The sequence below is a fragment of the Adiantum capillus-veneris genome, chromosome 13 (genome assembly GCF_014529385.1).
Source record: "Adiantum capillus-veneris isolate H3 chromosome 13, ASM1452938v2, whole genome shotgun sequence".
NCBI classification, from domain to species: Eukaryota; Viridiplantae; Streptophyta; class Polypodiopsida; order Polypodiales; family Pteridaceae; genus Adiantum; species Adiantum capillus-veneris.
This window is the reverse complement of record NC_140943.1, coordinates 17,107,228-17,130,274: the sequence shown is the minus strand read 5'-3', so window position 1 is coordinate 17,130,274 and position 23,047 is coordinate 17,107,228.

The window sequence follows — 23,047 nt, the reverse complement described above, 5'->3', positions numbered from 1 at the left end:
CAAGCAACCATCACACGAATGTTAGTAGGAGAATGTACCTAAGTCCTTGTATCCCCGGTAACGGCGCCAATGTTGCGGGACCGAATCACACCACCCATAAAGTGCATGCAACACAACCTAGATCAACATAATGTCAATCAAGGGTACATATGACACAATAGGCACAAGGAGGAAATCTCTTTATCTTGTCAGGCTGAGACCATCCTACACATACAACACTTTGGAAGGCCAAATAAACCACAATCGAGAGTCTCACTGCTCTCAACTACACACCTACCCACATACACACAAACGGAAGGAAACCCATCAAATCATGCCAAAACCGTACGAAACTAAAGGAACACCATCCCCTCACTAGGATACACCTGTTTCTAAGCCGCTACACTCAAAATACTAGCTCTAACCCGTCTTCAAAAAACATGTACAAAGACAGAGCCGGATTTTGGAAGTGCCCGAAATTGAAATCTATGAGTAGCTTATGTCGCCACAATTCTAATGACTACTTGCACGCAAACAATAGACATGGTTTGATATACTTACAGCCGCAAATAGCTCGTAGATGTGCGAGTGTGTATGCTCTATCCACGAGGAATGCTTGGCGTCAATGCGTAGCTCTTGCCGAGGCTAGCGCAATGGTGCAGTTAGAATCTACAATGTGATGTACGAGCGGGGAGTAGCGCTAGGATGAAGCTTGTAGACGGCGGAGATAGTCTCAACAGGCGGGAACTGTCTCCTGGAAGTCGAACAGTGGACTAGTCAGTAATTACCACGGCGGTTACCACAGTAACCTCAAGAGGCTGCAAATAGGACCCATTGTAATTGGGCTGATTGTGCTTTGGGCTGCTTGTACTTTTGACTTCTTAATCCTCATCTCCTGGTTCTAGTCTTTGAAGCTGTTCTTGAGTTACAATCTCTTCACTTGTAATTCTACTCTGTAATCATTACTACAATAGTCAATGGGGCTTCAGTCTATTATAACTTGTACTCGTTCTTCATAAACTCTGAATCTGAACCTGAAACACTTTTCCAGTCATTCAGTATGTTTCTAGTCCCAGTAGAGTATTTCAATTCATTTGACTATTCCAGTTCAGTTTCCATATTCCATTCCAATTTCACTGATTGAACTGACGACTTCCAGTAGTAGTAAATTCTAACACTGGAATTAGCTATCTAAAGAGATCAGCTCCAATTCCATTTTGGCAATCACGGTGGCTAGAGCTGTTTGCTCATTGACCAAAACGCTTCTTTGAGTTTGAATTTTCAGCTGAAGATATGGAACCCAAAACCAGCCGTGGTCGTAAACCATCCTACCGCATTGATCCTATCCCTAAGGAGTTAGAAAGAGATTCTGATCCTAAGAGTGAACCGGGGACTGAGAGCGAGGCTCTGGAGGAGCACAGTCAGGCTGATGAGACTAAGGGCTCTCAACACTCCAGTCAGTCCAGATGAAGAAGGGTTGAGAGGAAAGAACGCAAGGCCAGGAGTTCTCGGACCACAAATGGATGAAGGAGCCAAAGGCAGTAAAGGTAGTCGCCACAGTTCCAACAGAAAAGCCAGGGAGGAGATAGAAATTGAGACTACAGAAGAAATTGACTGTGATGTAGATATAGACCATTACAAGAAATCTTCAAAAAGGAGCCAGGTTCCTAAGGTGAGAAGAGGTAGAAACAATGCTGATCGACATGATTACACCTCTTCATTGAAAATTTCTTTTCTAGTGTTAAAGGTTGGGAAGAAAGATGACCCGGATGTTCATATCCAAGCCTTTGAACAATATGCTGAGTTGAAATACATTGATGAAGATGATTGGGGGGAATACTTTCCTCAAACATCAAAGGAGGTAGTAAGGAAATGGTACTACCATTACCCAGCTTGCCAACTCAGATCATATAACAAACTACTCAAAGCTTTCTGACTGGAATATCTAGATAACAGAGGAGATGAGGATATCTCTGTAAACTGGATAAGATAAACCAATGGAAATTATCAATCAGAAGTTATGTTGAGAAAATCAAGGAACTGACTAGGCAGCTACACGAACCACCATCAGAAAAAAGGTTGCAGGCATGGTTTTTAAATGGTTTCCGCAGTAAGAAGCTTAGGGAACAGGACGTGCCTGCACCAACAAAGAAATTTAATGATCTGGTGTAGCGATTCTTGAAGCTGGAACATCAGGCTAAGAAGGAAAGGAGTCATAAGAAGAGGAGGTCCAGTGGTAGCAGTACTTCTACTGAGAATTGTGATTCTAGTAAGACTTTCAGTAGTTCTGAAAGCCGCTCGGCTGAGAAGAGCAAAGACAAGGCTAAGAAGGGGTCTTGGTCTAGAAATATTGATGAGATGTCCCGGCAGATTACTAAAATCAGTCAGACCAGACAACCAGTAAGAAGAGTGGAAACCTGGTGTTCAAAGTGTAAATCCAAAGATTATGTTTCCAATGAATGTCCAAAGTGTACTTACTGCAAAGCTTATGGCCATCTATGGAACAACTATGGCATTCGTATTCATCATTTTAAGAAGGGGAAAGATCTATCTATGGTGGCATTTACCAATGCTGAACCAGTAAAAGTGGAGACTACCATTGTACCCCAAGAAGAGAAATCAGGTATCAGCGGTGCTGGTACGGGGCACGACAAATACCAAGGGGGTACTGGCCGGGGCTGGGGTCGTGGTAATTTCCAGAGTTGAAGTCTGAATTGCTATACTTGTGGTAAGTATGGGCATTTCGTGGCTCAGTTTCTAGAAACACATGTTATTGCGGCTACTGAGGTGAAGGCCCTGGAACCAGTTCCTGTACGAGCAATTACACGCAGCAAAGGGGTAGTTATTGAGGAAATCCCAGATAACCCAGCAAAACAAGTCAATCTTGAAAGTAGCAAATGGGCTCAGAGAAGAGAGAGGTGAGCAAAAAAAAAGTAAAAGAAAAGGTGGTTGATGAATTGCAGGAGCAGAGAGAATTGGCGGCGAAAATCACACAGGATTTAGCCAAGAAGCTGCCAAAGCAACCAGAGAATTTTGATGCTCGGGTCATTCAAAAGATACCAGCCAAGTCTTCTGAGAAAGCACAACCAGATCAGTCAAGGTCTGGAACACTTGAGACCATGTTGGCTGCAGTTCATGGACTGATGGAAAATTAGGGACTGATAAGGAATGGTATTGTGCAGATGCTACCGATGCTTCAAGTTCTGATAGAAACTCCAATCAAGAGAAGGAGGAAATTCATGTCAAAATTTGTGAGAGAATTTAGAAACTCAAGGTGGAGTTAGAGGACATTAGAAAAAATTTGCCTAAAGCAGCGAATTTCATCAGACAGCGAAGGAAGTGCCGGTGAGTTGGCTACTGTCAGAGATGATGAAGTGCCGGTGATCCATGTAGATTATAAAGTTAGGAAACAGTGGGAGCCAGTATCTAGTGTCATACTGGATGGAGGAGCAGGGGTAAACATCCTGGGGGCACATCTTCAACAAAGCATAGGAATTACAAATCTGAAACCTGCACCTTTCAAAGTTCGAATGGTGGACCATCGAGTAGTGCAGACAATAGGTATGATAGAAGGTATGCAAATAAGAGTGGACAAGGAAAAGTTCAAAACTAGCTTTCTAGTATAGACGTGCAAGGCGCGTATGGGATGCTATTGGGGTACCCATGGCTACAAAAGGCACAGGCTGTTCACAACTATGTTAATCAGACTGACAATACAAGGTGCCAGTAACACAATTCAGATTCAAACGAATAAATCGAGGAGCTGGAGAAAGGAGCTGAGACCTGAAGAGCCCTGCTAGAAGTATAAGGTGAAGAAAATTGAGAGAATGCTGGTGATAGCCATTTTTCGGCTCTCCGTAAATGCCATAGTGAGTTAACCCACCCTACCAAAATCATCCAAACACTGTGGCTATCCCTACCATTTCACTATATATAGGTGTGTGTGAGTTAGGGGACTTTTCCCATATCTTCTTAAAAACCCTCAATTAGCTAGTCACTGGGCTAGTTGTGCCAAAAAAATAATAAAAATAAAAAATATAAGTATATTATGGCCCATTTGTGTGTAAATATTTCATTGTATATAGGGTCTAAATATAAGGATTTTTCATAATTATTTTGGTATTTATTTAAATATTTATACTTAGGTGTGTGTTATTTATGCTATGTACATTGACTCACCATTACCATATTTTTTCTTACCATTTTGCATACTCTTTATTCCATATAAAAATAATTTCATGCAAGCTTCTCTTATTTTTGGTGTAACTTCATCCCAACAAAAATCCAAAAAAACTAGTTCTATTTATGTGTATATTTTTTCACTATTGTGATTTTTTCCTTCGTACATCTATTCTCTATTACTCTCATAAATTAGACCACCAAAAATATTCATCTTTTTATGGTAGAATTATAATGAGAGAGATTTATTTTGACCCCTTTATATTTTTTCCACCTATATTATTTATATTTGACATGTACATATTTTTTTAGACCCCTCAATATTTGATTTTCTTAGTTGTACTATTCATTTATATCATGATCTCAACAATATCTTGAATTATAGACCTACCAAATAAGGTCAAGGGTATGTGGAATGCATGCATGCACCATGGGGAGCTCACTCTTGGAGGTATTCAAAAGAATCATCCAAAGAAAGACCTCACAAGGACTTTGTGCAGTGGAAAAAATAGTCGGTTTTGCTGAATTTTTAAAGATCACATGCTCCCTGAATTTGAAAAGGTGATACAAACAAAAGTTGTAGCTTGTGAGCTGAACTTTCACCTCAAATTTGTTCATATTTTTTTGAGGTATGAGCTGTGAGCTATGATTTTATTGGTGGACCCCAGTTTGCCCATGCTATTCAGCCACACTCCCTCTTCCACTTTATCATTTTCCTATTTCATACACACTCCTCCCTCTCCTTCCCACTCCCAAACCTGCAACTCCCATGTCCTAATTCACCCTTTTCACCATTGCCACATCTCTCACACCTCCATAGCCTTCATCCTCCATTTCTACACCCTATGTGTCCCCCTTTCTCTCTACATATATGTCCATATTACCATACTCTCTTCAACTTTGTAAAGAACTTCAAAAAATCAGCAAAAATCCAAGGATAACCTCTGCAAATGAAGGCTTTTATCATGAATTTTCCAAGGTTTGAAATAACAAAGCTTCATCGACACGCGCTGCTTCGCCATGCTGACTGCTTCTTCTTCCGGTGCTGTAAAGAGGTGAATGTCAACTTCTCCAAAGCTTCAACCTCTCTTTACAAGCTCATCCCTTCTCTAACTTTTCTCATCATATATCTCACCATTTGGTGAATGATTTTGTAAATTTTTTTTAATGATAATTACTAACCACTAACCTTATTGTAAAATGCACCCTGTACTAGAGTAGGCCCTCCCAAATTATTCACTCAATCCCTCTCTCCTTTCATCCTCAATAATTCTCTTCCCTTGAGCCCACATCCATGTGACTCAAAGGACAAGAGAGATCCACCCTCATTAAAAAAAATAAAAATATGCATAATCTTTTATTCCTTCAAATAAACTTGATTAAGCCTAATCCAAATCGGGGCTTCTAAAACCTATAAATAGAGCCCTTCTCTCCCTTGTAAATCATCACATGATCACTCTACACCACACCATTCTCAACACATAACACACCACTCTTCAAGCCTAGTTGTGTAGAGTGTGTGCATTGTGAGTGCTCTATTCCATCACTACACATAGGTGCATGGAGAAGCTTGAAGTTAGTTATGCCATCTAGAGGAGTGGAGTGATACTATACTCTGCAATCACACTTGTAGCCTACTCTTGTCCATAAATAAGATTCATAGTTTTGGGTGCAATTGTATGCTGCAACTACGACTCTTCTCTCCAAATTGACTTGATAAGTTGGCTCATCAGGTGGTTGAAGGTATATTGTCCTTGAAGTTTGTTGTGCCATTTCATGCTTGGTGGTTTGAGGGCTTGTTGAATTGTTTGTCAAAACTTTCAATTGTAAGAGGGTGCTCGGTGAGAGGGCTCCTGTGACCCTAAGACAATTTGTGTATTGGCAACAAGGTCAACTTTTGTGTTGTCTCTCTATTTCTCATCAAGCTTTGTGTGCATCTAGTCTTTAAGGCTAAGACTGAGTTGCTCAAGTTGATTTGTGCGCTTTACCTCTCTCTGGCGTGGTGAATGTTTGTGTTTGGTGTGTGTGGCTATCTTGCATTCCCCTCTCTTTGTGCGTTTGAGTACAAGGAGATATCACGTGCGTCCTAGTTCGCATCTACAACTAGGTGTTGCCCCTTTTCTTGTTTGGTTTCGGGCTGTGGGTTGTTGTTGTTTGTGATTGTGCTTGCCCCAGCCCCAATTGAGCAGCACGGGAGCCTCGAAGGGTGTTTAGAGGCCACTCTTCTTGTTGCCCGCTCCGGACCGCCTCAAATTGGTGCCCCCACGGAGGACGGCTTGTGTATTTTTGTGAAGGCTCAACCTTTAGCATAATCAAGTAGCTTGCATGAATCACGAGAATTTGTATGATCCCTTCATTCCCATTGCAAGACAAAAGATACACATAATTGTTAGTAATAAGTTGCAATTTCAACGTGTAATTCGTAGAATTTTAGGTCCTCTTAGGTTGGCAGAGATAAACGCATCAGTAAATCCTTTTATTTTGCCTCTCATTAGGTACGACCTTAGTTTGGACGTCTATATTTTTGTTTTGTTTTAAGAATTAGGTCATATATAGACCATGGATAATGGCCCAAGAATAGAGGTTTTCCCCTTTTATTTCACTCCAAACATTAGAATAAACATTGCAATTAGTAGAAAAATCCATTTTCAACAACGTATGGTGTTCATGTTTGGTGCCCAAAGAGTAGGAGAAATTCTCGCATCACCAAACCCTGTCATCCTGCCTCTTATTGATTATCATAGGTCATTTGATGTGAATATTTTTATTTTGTTGTAGAATACATTGCAATTTAGAAAACATTATTGTGTAAATCTTTTTAAGAAAGAAAAACAAAAACATGTTGTCACTTTGAAACTAATTCAATGGAGAGCCATAAGCAAGAGCACTATGCTATAGCTTGAGAAGCCAAGCTCAACCTCTCTAGAAGGAGCTCTTGAGTGGAAGTTCATTGTCGTATGCTTGTGCATGTGTTGTAAGAGGGGTGATTAGCACGGGAACTCTATGCCATTGTAAGAGAGAGAGAGATCATTCAATTGAGAGTGGAAAATCTATCATTCCTCCTACTAGTGTAAGCCCAACATTTGCTGAATCAAGGAGGGTGGATTTGGACTAAGCTTGGATACTTTGTCTCTCTTCCAACGTGAAGTAATGGACAACAATGATGTGTAAGTGTCTTGGTGATATTTTTAGTTCTTGATAGCTTGTGTCTGGGTGTTGTCATCAATTTAGCCATAAATCCCACATATTGTAAGAGGGCGACAGGGTGGAGAGGACTCCCCTGGTCTTAAGACAGTGATTGGGGTGGCTTTTCTTGTGATGTGTCGTGGTGAAATTTACTCAAGCTATGTTGAACGAATACTTATCTCACTTTGATCGGTCATGACAGATTTGTAAGAAGGTATTAATGCCACAAGCACCCCCTCCCTCTTATCTCTCTTTCTTACATATATAATTGTGTTTGCTTGATCATTGCTGATACATTTCAAAGCAGTCCGAGCACTATCTCTCTCTCTCTCTCTCTCTCTCTCTCTCTCTCTCTCTCTTTACGCATCCTAGTTCGCATCCAAAACTAGGTGGTGCCCCAAATTTGTGTAGGGTTAGGTTGCGGGTTTGTGTGTGTGTTTGTTGTTTTTTCCAACCCCAACCCAATTGAGCAGCACGGGAGCCTACAAGGGTGCTTAGAGGCCACTCTTCATGTTGCCCGTCCCAAACCGCCTCAAATTAGTACTGATAGCCATTTTTCGGCTCTCCGTAATTGCCATAGTGAGTTAACCCACCCTACCAAAATCATCCAAACACTGTGGCTATCCCTACCATTTCACTGTATATAGGTGTGTGTGAGTTAGCGGACTTTTCCCATATCTTCTTAAAAACCCTATGCTAGCTAGTCACTGGGATAGTTGAGCTAAAAAAATAAAAAAATATAAGTATATTATGGCCCATTTGTGTGTAAATATTTCATTGTATATAAGGTCTAAATATAGGGATTTTTCATAATTATTTTGGTTTTATTTAAATATTTATACTTAAGTGTGTGTTATTTATGCTATGTACATTGACTCACCATTACCATATTTTTTCTTACCATTTTGCATACTCTTTATTCCATATAAAAATAATTTCATGTAAGCTTCTCTTATTTTTAGTGTAACTCCATCCCAAAAAAAATCCAAAAAAACTAGTTTTATTTATGTGTATATTTTTTCACTATTGTGATTTTTCCTTCCTACATCTATACTCTTTTACTCTCATAAATTAGAACACCAAAAATATTCATCTTTTTATGGTAGAATTATAATGAGAGAGATTTATTTTGACCCCTTTATATTTTTTCCACCTATATTATTTATATTTGACATGTACATATTTTTTTAGACCCCTCAATATTTGATTTTCTTAGTTGTACTATTCACTGATATCATGATCTCATCAATATCTTGAATTATTGACCTACCAAATAAGGTCAAGGGTATGTGGAATGCATGCATGCACCATGGGGAGCTCACTCTTGGAGGTATTCAAAAGAATCATCCAAAGAAAGACCTCACAAGGACTTTGTGAAGTGGAAAAAACAGTCGGTTTTGCTGAATTTTTAAAGATCACATGCTCCCCGAATTTGAAAAGGTGATACAAACAAAAGTTGTAGCTCGCGAGCTGAACTTTCACCTCAAATTTTTCATATTTTTTTGAGGTACGAGTTGTGAGCTATGATTTTATTGGTGGACCCCAGTTTGCCCATGCTATGCAGCCACACTCCCTCTTCCACTTTATCATTTTCCTCTTTCATACACACTCCTCCCTCTCCTTCCCACTCCCAAACCTGCAACTCCCATGTCCTAATTCACCCTTTTCACCATTGCCATATCTCTCACACCTCCATAGTCTTCATCCTCCATTTCTACACCGTATGTGTCCCCCTTTCTCTCTACATATATGTCCATATTACCATACTCTCTTCAACTTTGTAAAGAACTTCAAAAAATCAGCAAAAATCCAAGGATAACCTCTTCTAAAGAATCATCGAGAGAAGGACCTCACAAGGACCTTGTGGAGTGGAAAAAATAGTCGGTTTTGCTGAATTTTTAAAGATCACATGCTCCCCGAATTTGAAAAGGTGATGCAAACAAAAGTAGTAGCTCGTGAGCTGAACTTTCACCTCAAATTTTTTCATATTTTTTTGAGCTACGAGCTGTGAGCTATGATTTTATTGGTGGACCCCAATTTGCCTATGCTATGCAGCCACACTCCCTCTTGCACTTTACCATTTTCCTCTTTCACACACACCTCACCACTCATCATCCCCACCTCTCTCACCACTCCTCTCTGCACCCTACTCACCTTCCTCTAAACCTTGAAGAATAAGAGAAACCATGGTGAACTTATGTCTCCTACACACACTTCCATTCCAAAATTGACCACCTAGTCTCATTTTTTCTCTTCCATATTACCCATATTTATAAAAAAAACCACAAAATTCAGCCTCTTCTCTTGAAAGACAGCATCATGGTGATTGATTACTCATGTTCACTTACCTTGGCTCCCAAGGAAGGTCAAGAGTGGAGAAAAAACGTACCGTCAAAGTTAGTGGACCGTCAACAAGAGTCAAAATTGACCTTACTCAAGACACTTGGAGCATCGACATTGTAAGAAATCCATGTTTTCTTACCTATTAAGAGTTTTGTCTTCTTTATTTGTATCCTACATGGATACTCCCATTGTAAATATCCAATTCCATTTGTAAATCAATAAAAATACTAACTCTACTAATTTACTAACACTAACCTAGTATGAAAAGTCCTATCACCTTCACTTCTCTCTTCTCTCTCTTCTTCAGCTATCCCCACCAACTTCTTGATAATTCCAAGCAAAAGAAATTAGACAAGTGCTAAAAATCTAACCCAACCATGGTTAGAGGAGTAACCCTAGCCCTCAAAATTGCTATAAAAGGAGGGTGTAGCTAGCACAAAAAGGGGAGAGCCATAAGCAAGAGCACTATGCTATAGCTTGAGAAGCCAAGCTCATCCTCTCTAGAAGGAGCTCTTGAGTGGAGGCTCATTGTCGTATGCTTGTGCATGTGTTGTAACAGGGGTGATTAGCACGGGAACTCTATGCCATTGTAAGAGAGAGAGCGATCATTCAATTGAGAGTGGAAAATCTATCATTCCTCCTACTAGTGTAAGCCCAACATTTGCTGAATCAAGGAGGGTGGATTTGGACTAAGCTTGGATACTTTGTCTCTCTTCCAACGTGAAGTAATGGACAACAATGATGTGTAAGTGTCTTGGTGATATTTTTAGTTCTTGATAACTCGTGTCTGGGTGTTGTCATCAATTTAGCCATAAATCCCACATATTGTAAGAGGGCGATAGGGTGGAGAGGACTCCCCTGGCCTTAAGACAATGATTGGGGTGGCTTTTCTTGTGATGTGTCGTGGTGAAATTTACTCAAGCTATGTTGAACAAATACTAATCTCACTTTGATCGGTCATGACAGATTTGTAAGAAGGTATTAATGCAACAAGCACCCCCTCCCTCTTCTCTCTCTTTCTTACATATATAATTGTGTTTGCTTGATCATTGCCGATACATTTCAAAGCAACCCAAGCTCTCTCTCTCTCTCTCTCTCTCTCTCTCTCTCTCTCTCTCTCTCTCTCTCTCTCTCTCTCTCTCTCTCTCTCTCTCTCTTTACGGGTCCTAGTTCGCATCCAAAACTAGGTGGTTCCCCAAATTTGTGTAGGGTTAGGTTGCGGGTTTGTGTGTGTGTTTGTTGTTTTTTCCAACCCCAACCCAATTGAGCAGCACGGGAGCCTACAAGGGTGCTTAGAGGCCACTCTTCTTGTTGCCCGCTCCGGACCGCCTCAAATTGGTGCCCCCAGTGAGAACGGCTTGTGTATTTTTGTGAAGGCTCAACCTTTAGCATAATCAAGTAGCTTGCATGAATCAAGAGAATTTGTATGATCCCTTCATTCCCATTGCAAGACAAAAGATACACATAATTGTTAGTACTAAGTTGCAATTTCAACGTGTAATTCGTAGAATTTTAGGTCTTCTTAGGTTGGCAGAGATAAACGCATCAGTAAATCCTTTTATTTTGCCTCTCATTAGGTACGACCTTAGTTTGGACGTCTATATTTTTGTTTTGTTTTAAGAATTAGGTCATGCATAGACCATGGATAATGGCCCAAGAATAGAGGTTTTCCCCTTTCATTTCACTCCACACATTAGAATAAACATTGCAATTAGTAGAAAAATCCATTTTCAACAACGTATGGTGTTCATGTTTGGTGCCCAAAGAGTAGGAGAAATTCTCGCATCACCAAACCCTGTCATCCTGCCTCTCATTGATTATCATAGGTCATTTGATGTGAATATTTTTATTTTGTTGTAGAATAGGTTGAAATTTAGAACACATTATTGTGTAAATTTTTTAAGAAAGAAAAACAAAAACGTGTTGTCACTTGGAAACCGATTCAATGGAGGCCCAACGCCAAATGACCGGATATCCTCTTTTCTTTGGAGAGCCTAGAGAGGATGTAGAATTATTTTTAGCAAATTTCAAGATGTCTTGTCGTATCAAGAGGATAGTAACTGATCAAGAACGTGTAGAGATGTTTGAGGTGGTCCTTAGGAAAGATGCTAGCACTTGGTTTGACTCTTTTCTTGAGGAAGTTAAAGGGATTACACGGAAGTTGTGAATCATTTCAAGAGATACTTCTTTGATCCCCAAAACACTCAAAAGCTATGGCAAGACATTGTTTCTCATAAGCAAAAAGACTTAGATGACTACTACTTGTACAAGAAAGAGTTTCTATGTCTTTGGGCTGTATGGGTGAGAAATGTTGCTAACCCTGGTGATGGTGCAGAGTTCCTAAAGAAGGAGAGGTTCATAGCCGGACTCTTTCCTGACCTTAAGATAAAAGTTGAGGCCGGTGCACCTGCTACCTTTGAAGCAGCTGAAACTAGGGCTGCTGAGAAATATAGAAAACTCAAGTGCTTAAGGGGGGAGGTTCCAATAGAAGGTCTTAGACCCAAAGGTAAGTCACAAGCATCAACATCTAGGGAGCTTCCTGAGGTAACGGCGGAAGTGATTGAGAAGTTAAATGAATCTTTAAGCAGCTTGTCAATTCACCTTGCACAAGCTGGAGGTCCAAAAGGACAAGCAAGGAAGTCTGAAGAGCGAGATCCACGACCTAGGAGAGTCTTACAATGTTGGAATTGCGGAGAGTCTGGACATGGGATGTATAATTGTCCTTGGCCCCGTGGGGAGCCAAGGAGACCTAACTTGAATTACCCAGTGATGAATGCAAGTGAAGGAACTAGTCAGCAACCACGGCTTCTACAAAGGCCAAATGGAGCAAGACCACCTCCACAAGGAGTGGAAGGAGTTCCACCTTTGCCAGACCCAAATGCGCATGTAGTAGAGGTGACAAACTCAAATGAGGTTGACATGGAAGCAAATGGCATTAAGCGTGGCCAAGGAAAAGGTAAAGAGAAAGAAGGTGTCACATCACAAAGTGACCATGGACGAGAAAAGAAGGCAAAGGAGACCAAGGAAGCTAAGTGGACTCGACGTCGTATCAATCTCCAAGACTTCCCTCTTGGACATGGTATGGCTCCATACAACCTATTGGAAGACATGAGAGGTAAGGGTCCTGATATCTCATGGCCTCAGTTTCTTGCATTATGCGCACAAGTTAGGAGGGATTTAACAAAGACAGTTAGCACTAGGAGAAAGGTAAAAGAGAGTGTGCCTATTGTAAAAATTGCACATGCTGAAATGAATGAGGATATTACACCTGTGCTAGATTATTACATCAAAGGAAGATTGGTTAGGAAAGGTCTAGTGGATGGGGGTGCACAAATTTGCATCATGACAGAGGGACTCATGAAAAAACTAGGCATGCACATCCATGAGACACCTGAAATTAAAGTCAAGATGGCAAACAATAGCTAAGCTAGGTGTGTAGGCATTTGTAAAAATGTTTTTGTAGAGGCCTTTGGCATTACGAAGGCGTTGGATTTTTATGTTATGTCGACCAAGGGAAATGGTTACCCATTTATCCTAGGGAGACCATGGCTAATGAAAATGCGAGCTTTGCAGGATTGGGAGAGTGGAAAGCTAATTTGCAGGAATGACAATCATAAGAAGGTTGTCTTTGACATGAAAGAGCAACGCCAAGAGGAGCTCCATGAAGAATCATCTCAAAGTGAGACGGAGGAAGGCTGGACCGATAGCACTTCAGAAGGAGAAAGTAGTAGCAGCATTACAGAAGAGGAGTCTTCCATCGAAGTCATGGGGGTAAGGTTTAAGGCAAACAACCAAGAGACCTCTTGCCCAGGTTTGGAAGAGGTAGGTTCCCAAGAAAACCAAAAAGTGGAAGATGAAAGAATGCTAGAAGGTATGTTATCTACAACACTTACAAAGGATGAAAAAGAGGAGCTCAAAGGTGTGTTAAGGAAATTTCCTAGGATTTTTTCTAAAGACTACACCGATGTGCGTGGAGTAGATGCTGTTCAACACAAAATTGAGTTGAAGCCAGAGGCCACACCTAAGGCTCAGAAGCTACGAAGGCTAGGAGTCATCAAGGAGCAGGCTTTACTCAAGGAGGTAAGAAAGCTTCTAGCAGCAGGTTTCATTTATCCAGTGGAGAATTTGGAGTGGGTCTCTCCCGTTGTTGTCACTCCTAAGAAAAATGGCAAGTGGAGTGTGTGTGTGGATTACCGTCCACTCAATGAGGCAACAAAAAGAGATCACTTTCCCCTCCCATTTCAAGATGAGATACTAAATGAGGTAGCTGGTCATGAGAAGTACACTGTGTGTGATGGCTACTCGGGTTACTTTCAAATAGGTATCGCATTGGAAGATCAGTTGAAAACAACCTTCATCACTCCTTGGGGTTGTTATGCTTTTAGAGTCATGCCATTTGGACTGACAAATGCTCCTGCAACTTTCCAACGCTTCATGAACATGGTGTTTCAAGCATTCTTTGGAAAGTCTATTAGGGTTTTTATTGATGATTTTTGCATTTATAGCTCAAAATCATTGCATCTACAAAGGGTAGAAGAAGGTTTAAAGAAGCTCTACGACATGGGAGGTCAACTCAACCCCGACAAGTGTCACATAGGTGAGAATGAAGTGATCTTGCTTGGTCACAAGGTTTCCTATAAAGGCATTGAGGTGGATCCTTCAAAGGCAAAGGCTCTTATTGAGCTCCCATCACCCAAGAATCTCAAAGAGGTCATCTCATTCATTCAAAAGGTGAAGTATATGTCACGCTTCATTCACTTAGCTTCGGAGTTGCTTCACCCTTTGCAAAAGTTGACACAACAAGTAGAATTTTCATGGTCTGATGAGCTTGAAGAGTACTTTTGTAACATTAAAGTCATTTTGTCAGAACTACCAACACTCATGCCTCCTTGTTGGGAGTACACATTCTTTGTTAGCTGTAGTGTTGGGAAGGAAACAATTGGTGCAGTTTTATTACAATAAGATCCCCACAGTACCAGGATGCGACCCATCTACTTTGCTAGTAGGGTCATGAATGCTTTGGAGAGAGGCTACACGGAGGCAGAACTCATGATGCTTTCTCTTATGTTTGCAGTGAGAAAGTTTAGATCCTACTTGCTACCAAAACCTTTTGTAATTCTCACTGCAAAAAATTTGTTTCCTTGGGTGTTATCTCAAATGAATCTTAGCACTAGGATCTCAAAGTGGATTATGGAATTGCAAGAGTTTCAATACTCTTTCAAGGTAGAAGATAGTGTGCGTGCACAATTGGCAGGGATCCTTACTTATAGGGTACATGAGAAGGAGATTAAGGTGCCTGAAGTAAAGACCCTACCATTGCCACCACCTAAAAGTATTCCTAATGCTTTTACCTTGTTCTTTGATGGAGCTTTTCAACGAGCCACAGGAAAAGCACGGGGAGGGCTAGTGTTGCTCAACCCAAGTGGGGAGGTGGTCATGAAAGAGAAGGTCAATCTACCAGGTTCAACTAGCAACAATGAAGCGGAATATGACACACTACGCCATGGTTTGAAGATGTGCATTGGCCAAGGGATACAACGTCTCATGGTAAAGGGAGATGCACTTCTCATTGTTAAACAGATTTTAGGCATTTGGGCATGCAAGAATGAAAGCTTACGGACAAAAGTTCATGCCATTCGTAGGATGTTTAATCAGTTTGAAGAAGTGCAACTATATCATATTCCTAGGAAACAAATGAAGATGCCGATTTACTTGCACAACAAGCAGTTACATGTGTTGAGAAAGAAGTGCAGGTCATCATGGTGGCAGCAACTGTCAAGCAATCGAGATACCAGGGATTGGAGTCATTAACTCCCATTATTAGCTACATTTTGGAGGGTGAGTTTCCGCAAGACTTCATGAAGGCTCAGAAGAGGAGACTCATGAAAAAGGCAAGTGGGTATCTCTTCCTAGAAGGATCCCTCTATCAAAGAGGGAAGGATCAAGTGTGCAGAAGAGTACCAACTATCAAGGATATTCCAACCATTCTAAAAGGTTTGCATGAAGAGGCATGTGGTGGTCATTTTTCCCAAGAGTTAATTGTGAAGAAGATTTTGCTTGCGGGGTATGTTTGGCCAAGTCTGCATGTGGATGTTCAACATTGGTGTAAAAGTTGTCACAATTGTCAGGTAAATGGGAATAGAAGATTGGTGTATGGTCCAAGGCAAATCGTGCTTGCAAATGGAGCCTTTGAAAAGTGGGGCATTGATGCTATGGGTGCTCTCCCTAGGACAAAAAATGGTAAACTCTACATTCTAGTGGCGGTAGACTAGAATGGCTGGAAGGATCAAGTGTGCAGAAGAGTACCAACTATTGAGGAAATCCCAGCCATTCTAAAAGGTTTGCATGAGGAAGCGTGTGGTGGTCATTTTGCACAGGAACTCACTGCAAAAAATATTTTGCTTGCCGGATATGTTTGGCCAAGCTTGCACATTGATGTTCAACATTGGTGTAAAAGCTGTCACAATTGTCAGATTAATGGAAACAAGTGTCTGTTACATGGTCCACGTCAGCTAGTCCTTGCAAATGGTCCATTTGAAAAATGGGGCATTGATGCTATGGGTCCATTGCCTAGGACTAAAAATGGGAAATCGTATATCTTGGTGGCCATAGACTACATGACGAGATGGGTAGAAGCACAAAGTGTAGCAAAGGTAAATGAGAGGACAGTGAGAAAATTTGTCTACACTCACATTTGTTGTAGATTTGACACACCTTTGGAGATTGTTTCTGATAATGGTCCAGGGTTTAGAAAGGGCTTGCTTACAGAAGTCTGTGAAGAACTTCACATTCTACATCGTCATAGTACACCCTACTATCCCCAATCCAATGGTCTGGTAGAAAAAGCTAATGGTGTCATTGCAGGCATCATTAGAAAGATGGTGAAAAACAAGACAAAGCTGTGGGATGACTTCTTGGATGGTGCCTTGTGGGCATATCGAACCACATATAGGGAAGCCACGGAGTTCACACCATTTCACCTGGTCTATGGTCAAGAGGCTTTACAACCAATTGAGCTCAACATTCCAACAGTGCGACTTCATGGCAAAGCAGCACAAGATGATCAAGAAGCATGGATGGATCGACTTCTTACCTTACCTGAGCTTGAGTGGAAAAGAGAAGCAGCATACGAGTGCTACAAAAGGAAAGCTACGCAGGCAAAGGAGAAGCTTGACAAGAAACTAAAGGACAAAGGCATCAATGAAGGAGATCTTGTGCTAAGGTATGACAATCGACTCGATAATCATTTTGATGCCAAATTTGAAACTAGATGGCAGGGGCCATACATAGTTAAGAGGACTTTCAATTCAAGTTACTATCAACTTATGGACTTGAATGGGAAAGAGCACTCTAGGAAGGTAAATGGTTATCGCTTGAAGCCCTATTTGAGTCACCTTCTACCAAAGGATCTACCAAAGATCTGTCAAAGGGCAGCTGTCTCATGTAAGTATTGTTACATGAAGCATGAGTGTAACTCCAGCCAAAATTCTCAGGGGCCAAACAATGAGGACCTCGTCAAGGACTCTGAAGCACTCTCTTTGGAAAAGATGCTCTATAATGGTACATGAATATACCATCATCCTGGGGGAGGGCTAATGATAGCCGTTTTTCGGCTCTCCATAATTGCCATAGTGAGTTAACCCACCCTACCAAAATCATCCAAACACTGTGGCTATCCCTACCATTTCACTATATATAGGTGTGTGTGAGTTAGGGGACTTTTCCCATATCTTCTTTAAAACCCTCAATTAGGTAGTCACTGGGCTAGTTGAGCCAAAAAAATAATAAAAATAAAAAATATAAGTATATTATGGCCCATTTGTGTGTAAATATTTCATTGTATATAGGGTCTAAATATAAGGATTTTTCATAATTATTTTGGTATTTATTTAAATATTTATACTTAGGTGTGTGTTATTTATGCTATGTACATTGACTCACCATTACCATATTTTTTCTTACCATTTTGCATACTCTTTATTCCATATAAAAATAATTTCATGCAAGCTTCTCTTATTTTTGGTGTAACTCCATCCCAACAAAAATTGGCTAAGATTTGAGCAGTGGATAACTAACACATAGAAAAACAACTTTTTCAAAAGAACCATATGCAAAAAAGTTGCAGAAAGTGGTCAAAAGACAAAAAATAGAACATTGTCAAAACTGTCGTAGCAGACTGTAGAAGTCAGTTTTGGTTGGGCAAAATTGATTCAAATTCAAAAAGATTTGTGGAGCAGTCTACAAACATCATAAGCTATCAGCACACAAGCAAACGCACTAGCTCAACAAGCAAACCAACACTCAGTGATCAGGGAAAATCTGCCTATGTCCTTTCTCACAACTCTAGGTCATCACTCCATTTCGGCACTCGAACGGACTCGAAATGCAACGAAACTTTAGGAGGAGGTCTACGACACATAGGGGCACTATCCTAGCAAGTCTCGTCGCAATCTGACAAGGTACTAAAATCACGATTCATCATGAAAAAGGTCCTGAAAACTATAATAGAACTATCCAGAAAGGTCGCCCTATGGTCTAGGAACACTCTTCTATGGTCAAAACGACTATAAACAACAATTTAAGCACTCAAATCTGCAATTTCAGCTCACATACATATAGTCGCGAACCACAGCAAAACTGACAATGCTTACACTAGAATGAAAGAGCAAAGAAAGAGGAACACAATGCAAGTTTCGGATTTGAAAACAGATTACCAAATCATTAGTTGCATCGTTTACAAATTTGGAGCAACTCGTAGCTTGAGCGTACGTTTTTTGAGCTCGCTTCTTCTTCTAAAGATAAGCCCCTTTTCACATTAAGGTTATTGACCTTTATACCTAGGGCATTCTAAATGGCCAATGGCCGGCTCACACGGACCTTTACAAATAACATGACAAAATTACAACTCAGGGATTGACTATTACTCTAGAATTGGGATTTACATAGAGTATTACTACACTAGCTCGGACAAAATAATAGACTACAAATGTGGTGTCCGGCTACCTGTCCGACCAGTTGGGCGCCCATTTGATTTATCCTCAAAGAGAAGATTCTTGAACTTCATCAATGGATATATTTCCATTGTAAAGTAAGATCTATTCACTATCTCCCTTTATCCTGATGTATGTGTGTGTGTGTGTGTGTGTGTGTGTGTGAGAGAGAGAGAGAGAGAGAGAGAGAGAGAGAGAGAGAGAGAGAGAGAGAGAGTGTATATATTCTTACTTCCAACCCTATTTATTTATAATTTGATTGGCTTCGCAATATATGTAGCTATCATAGAATTATGCTAAATTCAAAGTAAGCAAATAGTCTTTCAAGCTCTAGTATGTAGTACAACTCAAGCTTGTGTATACTCAAAGCTCTCTTGGTTTGCACCCATCACTCTTCTTCTCCTTTTATACTCATATGTCCTCAATATGTTGAAGAGTAGAGTGACATGCTATTAGATACACCAATTTATGTTTTGAATAGAGACAATATTGTAAGAGTGTGTGTGTGTATACATGTGAGAAGGAGAGAGAATGATAAAAGACAACAAAGCTGCAATCCGTTTCCTCCTCTTTTTACAATACCCTTTTCTTTAAAAATCAATGCTTAGGAGGGAGTTGTATGTGTGTGTCTCCAAAACTTCTTTTGTTGCATGAGAGCTAGAGGGAGAAGTTTTAAGAGGGTAGGGAAAGTAGTTTCCCATCTTTTGTCTTTGTTTGAAAAGCAAAAGTATAGGTGATGGTCCTACATGTTTCCTTGTCAATGCAGCCACTACATTTCAAAACAAGTGAAAGATATTCAAAAAAGTATTTGGATATCTTATTTATACCCTTCCAATTTGTGTAGAGAGAAAATGAGAGCTTTCTTAAGGCCTTGAACGGCTGCACTTATATGACTTTCTTTTTTGTGCATCTACTAAAAATATAGTTTTAATGAGCCTTCAAAATGAAAACTAGGGCCACCGTTTGAATTTGAGGGTTGGGTGAGAGTCACATCCAAAAAAATTTCTAAGCAAATAATAATAAGATACCCACCAAAAAAAGGGGGGGGGGGGGGGTCTCCTAACTTTGAGAGTGAGTGTGTCTGTGTTTGCCCCCCCTAAACGACCTAAAACATCAAAACCTAGTGTGTGTGTGTGTGTGTGTGTGTGTGTGTAGCTGTTTAAATCTTAACTAATAAGACATAATTGAATTTTTACATTCAAAAGACAGTTGGCCAAGGAATAATGAACTGATTTGTACAAAAATAACTCAGTATCAGAATTATTTAGGTACAATGATTGTAGGAAAGAGATCCTCTTTCAATAGGATTAGTAAAAGAACTTCCCCGTTCCTCAGTGAGTATTTCATTACAGTAAGGTTGCTTGCCAAAGAAAAGAAAACCCTCCAAGATAAGATAGAGTCCTTACCTGCATCCATCCAAACAAGACAACAATTTAGTTAGCCTTGGATGTGTTTTACAGGTATCAATGGACCATATCAGTTGTTATCCATGTCCATCTTATAAGATTTAATTACTTTAGACAAGCTAGGTTTTTTAGTAGTCTTTAAAAAAAAAATGAGTGCTACTTTTTACTTTCTAATGTGAGTGGTGAAGTCCACCAAGAGTCCAAAACATTTCAAGATCCATAGCTCGGTAGCTATGTTTAAGCCCAAAAGCTTTTGCTGTTTCTTTCTTGCTAGCTGATGTTGTTCAGCTTCAGCTTTCAATTCCTGCACTTGTTTTTGTAGATCGGTGATGACATTTAATCTGTCTTCTAACTCTTCTTGGAGAGCATCAATCACCATCTCTAGTTCTTTAGTCTTTGTGCTGCAGCTAAGTGCTGCTGATCGGAGTCTTTCCATCATATCCTACATTTGCCTTGCATATTCGTTGACTTGCAAGATTACCTCATCATTGGATTGCCAATCTTCATTTCTTGCGAGCTGCCTAGATGTCTCAGCAGTCTCTTGTGTCTCTCTCAGCGGCGTTGTGGCAATTGGTTGTTCTTGCCCTTGAGGTTGGGGGGGTTTGGCCTTCTTCTGCTCTGTCATCTCTAGGCTTCGTGTATGCCTCGGCCATTTTGTGCTGTGTGGAGGTAGAAGGTGTTTCCTCTATTTGATGTTCTTGTGTTTTCTCAAACCTTGTGTTCTTCTCTCGTGCAGGACTCCCTACTGTTTTCGGCTCTGGTTCTTGTGCTTTGGCCTGCTCCTGTGTAGTGTCTTCTTCGTGTTCATGATTTTTTTCTTTTATGGGCTTAGTTTCTTTGGCTTTATCTGCTAGTGACGGTGGTGGGCTTGGCATGGGGTGATCATGCTGTTCTGTAGGAGGTGAAGAAGGTCGGGGAGGCATGTCACCTTGTTCATGCTGGGCTTCTCCTTGTGCGGTTGCTTCTTCTTCTTGTTTTTGCTGCTTTGCCACCTCTTTAGCTTTTTGTTCTACTTCTTGGGCTTCTTTTAGCTTCAATGCTTCTGCCTCCTGATACATTCTTTCCAATAACTCTGTGGGGTCTTCGGCCTGTTTCCTAGCATGGTACTTTGTTCTTGGTCGTTTCAATTCAATGGGTATCCACTTTGCAGGGTCCTTGCCTTGAGCTTGGCGGCTGCGTTCATAGGAGTGTTTTTCTCTTTCAAACCTGGCGTGTTTCTGTTGCGGCTCCTCCTGATGTGCTGCCACGACTTTTCTTTTCATTTCATCGATACGTGCTCTTCTTTCCTCATTATCAAAGCTTTCACTACTATGCCGTTCTGGCGAGCTCTTTGCAGATTCTTCATCAGACTTGTATGTTCACTTGGTAGATCTTGTGGCTTGAGGGGAAGGTTGTGCAGACATGATCCAAGTGTTCTGATCTGGGGCAGGTGGCAAGTTGTCTGCCATGCCGATATCATGGTAGGTAATTCTTGTGAGAAGCTCTGGTGCTCCCAGATATGTTATTTTACCCTCTTTCTTTGTCCCTTTCAGCCTTGGACAACACGTACTGCGTGTGGTCTATAGGTTGCTTGGTTGTCAACTTGAGAACTTGTGTAAAAGTGGTCGCAACCGCATGATTGGGTGTCATGTACTTTGGCGGTCTCTTGGCGAGGAAGTGGAAGTGTTGGTGGTATAATCTTGCAGGTTCTTCCACCTGTTTCTGGATGAGATCGGCAAATGTCGTAGTAGCGGTTTCCTTGGTGAAGGTTCCTGCCGTCTTTCTATCTCTTGCCCTCATGGTCATTCCTCCTGTTGGCAATTTGAGAGCTTCTGCCACTATCTCTTTTGTAATCATCACTTCGAATTTGTTCCCTTGCTGGTTAGAGATTTTGGCGGTTCCATCTTCCTTGATTGTGGACAAGAGCTCATAATCTTTTTGGAAATCCACTCCACATGGCTCTTGTTCATAAAACTATCAGAGGCCAAGACTTCTGTTAGCTTCTTTTGTCTCGCGCTTTGCGGCGACATCATAGACTTCTTTTGGTAGAAGCTGCAGTTCTACCTGAAGTCCTTCTTCGCTCTTGAATCTACCTGTGAACACTGTTGTGTTATGCTCTTCAAGATGTTCTTTTGACAGGTAGGTCGCTTTGGCAGTTTTGATTGAACTGGGGTCCAGTTGGTATGGTGGTAGCTCTTGCAGCTTCTCCTTTTGCGAGAGCTTCTTCTTGGCCTTCTCTGCATCTTGCATGGATCCTGTTGAGTGAATAGAGTGTCAAAGTTAGCAAGTATGGTAGATCTTCTCTGAAATATCCTTCATTTTGAAACACAAACAAATTGAGTCCAATTTGCTTCAAATCAATTTTTGAACATGCTTAGATGCATAAAAACATGTAAAGATCAAAATTATGAAGTCAAAACAAAAAATTGCAACAAAAGTAAATAATCACAATTATTTACAGCTGAGTAATTTTTCAACTTCTTGCAAATTTGACATTATAGTCTTGAAGTATATACTAGTTACATACTCTGAGTGAATTATGGGCTCATTTGGGTGCACAGGATGAAAATGGTGCGAGATTTAGGTTTTAGGTCTCTGAAACAGTAGATGTAAAGAAATTTTGAGATTTTGAGCTCCAAATTTGTTCAAACTTGGCTAGTGGATTTAGGACATTATGTACTTTGGATCTATAATGGCAAAATTGCAAATTTTTTCCATCTTGGCAAAAAAATAAATAATTGTGATTATTAACTTTTTAATCCAAAAAATGAACATTTTTTGGTGCAACTTGGTTCTAGGTATGGTGTAGACCCTTGTATGTAATATGAGGTGATTTGGATCAAAAAATGTGGCTCATAACTGAGAAGTTGGCTTGCAAGGACTTCCTTGTGTTTTGTGGCAATTTTCCAAGTTATAATTGATCATGATCATTTGGCTCATACTTGAAATTTGGCATGTTATAGGTGTATACAAGTGATAGGTGTT